Source organism: Coenobita brevimanus, unplaced genomic scaffold (assembly GCF_032717465.1).
Source record: "Coenobita brevimanus isolate Jiangsu-jjx unplaced genomic scaffold, ASM3271746v2 jjx.HiC_scaffold_1992, whole genome shotgun sequence".
In the NCBI taxonomy this organism is placed as follows: domain Eukaryota; kingdom Metazoa; phylum Arthropoda; class Malacostraca; order Decapoda; family Coenobitidae; genus Coenobita; species Coenobita brevimanus.
The window spans coordinates 33,180-38,241 of NW_027642878.1; the positions used below are offsets into that span (position 1 = coordinate 33,180).

Genomic DNA, 5,062 nt, shown 5'->3' on the forward strand with positions numbered 1-5,062 from the left:
TGCATATAAACCTTCACCGGCTCAATCCGATTGGAACGCAATTACCCACTAAACCACCAGGCGCCATAATTTGGTTATATGGTTACCACCCAGCGTAGTAAATGGTTTCCTGGTGTACAGGAAACCATTTGGCTTGTCACTCAGTGTAGAGTCACCCACAGGCTGAAGGAAGGAAAGAAGGAAAGAAACACAGAAAAGGAAAGAGGGAGACAAAGAGAGCAAAGGGCAGTCATCTGAGAGCAGCACTACATCGAGTGAGCGGATGGTGAGCGCCCCCACGTACCACTATAATAATAATAATAATAATAATAATAATGATGATTGTGATATACTACTTTTCGCTATTGACAGATGTGTGGGTAGATAAACAAATACATCCATACACTGATAGATTTTACACAGTTTCACCGCAAGTGCATCAGATGTCTGTTATTATTATTATTATTATTATTAATATTATTAACTCCACAATCTGTGGAGTTCTTACTGATATTGTAGATACTATAATTTTTTTGGGGGGTGGGGTAAGATGTAGGTCAGTGGTTCTGCAACTATGGCTGGTGAGCCAAAGGTGGGTCGCGAGAGGAATTTTGATGGGTGGCAGGGACATAGAATAGGCCTGATGCTTTCACTGTATTTTATTGACGTAATTGAAACTGTAATTATCCTTATTACACTATTAGCGTATTGACAGTAACTACGATAGGCTATATACCGGTTACTATCTCTCTCTCTCTCTCTCTCTCTCTCTCTCTCTCTCTCTGATATTTTTACGCCATGGGTGGCGAAGTCTTGAAATATTCCAGATTGGGTCACGCACTATAAAGTGTGGCAACCGCTGATCTAGAAGGCTGGCATTGCAACAGCGCTGATCTAGAAGGCTGGCATTGCAACAGCGCTGATCTAGAAGGCTGGCATTGCAACAGCGCTGATCTAGAAGGCTGGCATTGCAACACCGCTGATCTAGAAGGCTGGCATTGCGACACCGCTGATCCAGAAGGCTGGCATTGCAACACCGCTGATCTAGAAGGCTGGCATTGCGACACCGCTGATCTAGAAGGCTGGCATTGCGACACCGCTGATCTAGAAGGCTGGCATTGTGACACCGCTGATCTAGTAGGCTGGCATTGCGACACCGCTGATCTAGAAGGCTGGCATTGCGACACCGCTGATCTAGAAGGCTGGCATTGCGACACCGCTGATCTAGAAGGCTGGCATTGCGACACCGCTGATCTAGTAGGCTGGCATTGCGACACCGCTGATCTAGAAGGCTGGCATTGCGACACCGCTGATCTAGAAGGCTGGCATTGCGACACCGCTGATCTAGAAGGCTGGCATTGCGACACCGCTGATCTAGAAGGCTGGCATTGCGACACCGCTGATCTAGAAGGCTGGCATTGCGACACCGCTGATCTAGAAGGCTGGCATTGCGACACCGCTGATCTAGAAGGCTGACATTGCGACACCGCTGATCAAGAAGGCTGGCATTGCGACACTGCTGATCTAGAAGGCTGGCATTGCGACACCGCTGATCTAGAAGGCTGGCATTGCGACACCGCTGATCTAGAAGGCTGGCATTGCGACACCGCTGATCTAGAAGGCTGGCATTGCGACACCGCTGATCTTGAAGGCTGGCATTGCGACACCGCTGATCTAGAAGGCTGGCATTGCGACACCGCTGATCTAGTAGGCTGGCATTGCGACACCGCTGATCTAGAAGGCTGGCATTGCAACACCGTTCGGGACAGAGCCTTGACATTGGCAGCAGTGATGTATCTTGGCTGCGTCTTTTGCCATCATCTTTCTTCCCTACCACTACCGCCCTCTGCCCTAGTGTTTCTCTCGGCCAGATTTGTTGGATTGGTTGCATTTCTCTGCAGCTGTATTTTCTCTATTCCTGTATTCAGAATTTTCTGTAGTTCTCTGTTTGCTGTATTTAGCTTTTTCTGTATTTCCATATTTCTATATGTTCTCTATTTCTGTATTTTCTGTATTTCTTTATTTTCTGTAATTTTTTTTTTTTGTATTTCTACATTTCCGTGTTTCTGTGTTTTCTGTATTTCCTGTGTTTCTGAATTGTCTGTATTTTCGGTATTTCTGCAGTTCCATCCATCCATCCATTGCCAGACGCCATGTATCCCAAACGGGGTGGTCAAGCGCTTAGAGTTAATTGTTTTACAGGGAGGGGCACTAATCCTCCACCAACCCCACTTGACACGTAGGGATGCCAACAGCATCTGGTGTTCCCAGGCGGTCACCCATCCAAGTACTAACCAGACCCAACGTTGCTTAACTTCGCTGATCGGACGGGAAGCGGTGTACTCAACGTGGCATGGCCGTTCCATAGTTCTGTATTTCTGTATTTTCTTTATTTCCTGTATTTCTGCATTTTTGTATTTTCTGTATTTCTATATTTATCATTTTCTGTAGTTCTGTATTTTCTGTAGTTCTGTAGTTCTGTATTTTCTGTAGTTCTTTTTGTATTTTCTGTATATCTGTATTTTCTGTATGGTATTTCTTTTTTCCGTATTTTCTGTACCTCTGTTTTCTGCATTCTGTATTGTCTGTACTTCTGTATTTTCTGTATTTCTCTGTTTACAGTATTTCTCTATTTTATGCATTTCTGTATTTCTGTATTATCTGTATTTCTATATTTTCTGTTTGTATTTTCTGTACCTGTATTCTCTGTATTCTCTGTATTTCTGTATTTTGTGTATTGTATGTCATGTAGTTTTTCCTTCCTACTTTCCTCATTTTCTTCACCTTTGGTCTTTTGCTCTTTGTCTTAATTCTCTCATCTTTCTCCCTCAGCATTTGTTTACTGCCATTCCCTTTCCTCTCCTTCCCTAGGCTCATCTTTCTCCCTCAGCATTTGTTTACTGCCATTCCCTTTCCTCTCCTTCCCTAGGCTCATCTTTCTCCCTCAGCATTTGTTTACTGCCATTCCCTTTCCTCTCCTTCCCTAGGCTCATCTTTCTCCCTCAGCATTTGTTTACTGCCATTCCCTTTCCTCTCCTTCCCTAGGCTCATCTTTCTCCCTCAGCATTTGTTTACTGCCATTCCCTTTCCTCTCCTTCCCTAGGCTCATCTTTCTCCCTCAGCATTTGTTTACTGCCATTCCCTTTCCTCTCCTTCCCTAGGCTCATCTTTCTCCCTCAGCATTTGTTTACTGCCATTCCCTTTCCTCTCCTTCCCTAGGCTCATCTTTCTCCCTCAGCATTTGTTTACTGCCATTCCCTTTCCTCTCCTTCCCTAGGCTCATCTTTCTCCCTCAGCATTTGTTTACTGCCATTCCCTTTCCTCTCCTTCCCTAGGCTCATCTTTCTCCCTCAGCATTTGTTTACTGCCATTCCCTTTCCTCTCCTTCCCTAGGCTCATCTTTCTCCCTCAGCATTTGTTTACTGCCGTTCCCTTTCCTCTCCTTCCCAAGGCTCATCTTTCTCCCTCAGCATTTGTTTACTGCCATTCCCTTTCCTCTCCTTCTCTCTTTCTCATTCCTCTCCTTCTCTCTTTCTCATTCCTCTCCTTCCCTCTTTCTCATTCCTTTCCTTCTCTCTTTCTCATTCCTCTCCTCTCTTTCTCATTCCTCTCTTCTCTTTCTCATTCCTCTCCTTGTCTCTTTCTCATTCCTCTCCTTGTCTCTTTCTCATTCCTCTCTTCTTCTCTTTCTCATTCCTCTCCTTCTTTCTCATTCCTCTCTTTCTCATTCCTCTCTTTCTCATCCCTCTCTTTCTCATTCCTATTTCTCTCTTATTCCTCTCCTTCTGTCTTTCTCATTCCTCTTCTTCTGTCTTTCTCATTCCTCTCTTCTTCTCTTTCTCATTCCTCTCCTTCTTTCTTTCTCATTCCTCTCTTTCTCATCCCTCTCTTTCTCATTCCTATTTCTCTCTCATTTCTCTCCTTCTGTCTTTCTCATTCCTCTTCTTCTGTCTTTCTCATTCCTCTCTTTCTCATCCCTCTCTTTCTCATTCCTATTTCTCTCTCATTCCTCTCCTTCTGTCTTTCTCATTCCTCTTCTTCTGTCTTTCTCATTCCTCTCTTTCTCATTCCTCTTCTTCTGTCTTTCTCATTCCTCTCTTTCTCATTCCTCTTCTTCTGTCTTTCTCATTCCTCTCCTTCTCTCATTCTCATTCCTCTCTTCCTCTCTTTCTCATTCCTCTCTTCCTCTCTTTCTCATTCCTCTTCCTCTCTTTCTCATTCCTCTCTTCCTGTATTTCTCATCTCTCTTTCTCTATGTTCATCATCGTCTCGTTTTCTCTTCATTTCTTTCCAATTTATTGTTTATACTGCCTTAGTCGATACCTATTATTTGTTCACCTCCATTCCCTTTCCTCTCTCTCTCTCTCTCTCTCTCTCTCTCTCTCTCTCTCTCTCTTTCATTTCCCATTTTCTTTCTCTGTTTATATTAACGTACTGGGTAACTGCATCTTATTTTCTGAATTTCGATGCTGCATTATTTATTTATTTATTTATTTATTTACATATATTTTAATAATGGATGTCACCCCCAGTTAACTCTACACTGAGTGACAAGCCAAATGGTTTCTTGTACCCCATGAAACCATTTACTACGCTGGGTGGTAACTGTATAACAAACAAAATGATGCCTGGTTTAGTAAAGGAGGAGGAGGAGGAGGAGGTGGAGGAGGAAGAGGAGAAGAGTAAAGAAGGAGAAGAAGAGAAGTAAAAGAGGAGGGGAGGAGGGGGAGAAGAGAAGAGGCGGAAAAGGATGAGGAAGAAGAAGTGAAGGAAGGAGGAGGAAAAAATACAAGAAGGATGACAAGGCAGTTGAGGAAGTAAACAGAAAAAAGAGAAGAAGAGGAAGAGAGAGGAAGAGGAAGAGGAGAGAAGGGGTAAGGAGAGAACAAGAGAGGGGGAGGAGAAAGTAGAGGAAGGTGGTAGAAAGGGAGAGAAATAACTTGGAAAGAAAGAAGAGTAAAAGATGACGATGAGGAAGAGTCGAGAAGTATAACAGGAGGAGGAGGAGGAAGAGAGAGAGGAGGTAGAAGACAGAAGGAAAAGGGAAAAGAAGAGAAGGCAATAAAAGAGGAAGAGGAGGCAG

At 43.8% G+C, this 5,062-nt stretch overlaps 1 non-coding gene across 1 annotated transcript; it reads right to left on the minus strand.

Moving 5' to 3' along the window:
• Positions 1–2,225: 2,225 nt before the first annotated feature.
• On the minus strand, positions 2,226–2,344 carry LOC145389737 (5S ribosomal RNA). The gene has a single exon (XR_013895508.1). It is a non-coding gene; the product is annotated as a 5S ribosomal RNA (ribosomal RNA).
• Positions 2,345–5,062: the final 2,718 nt, after the last annotated feature.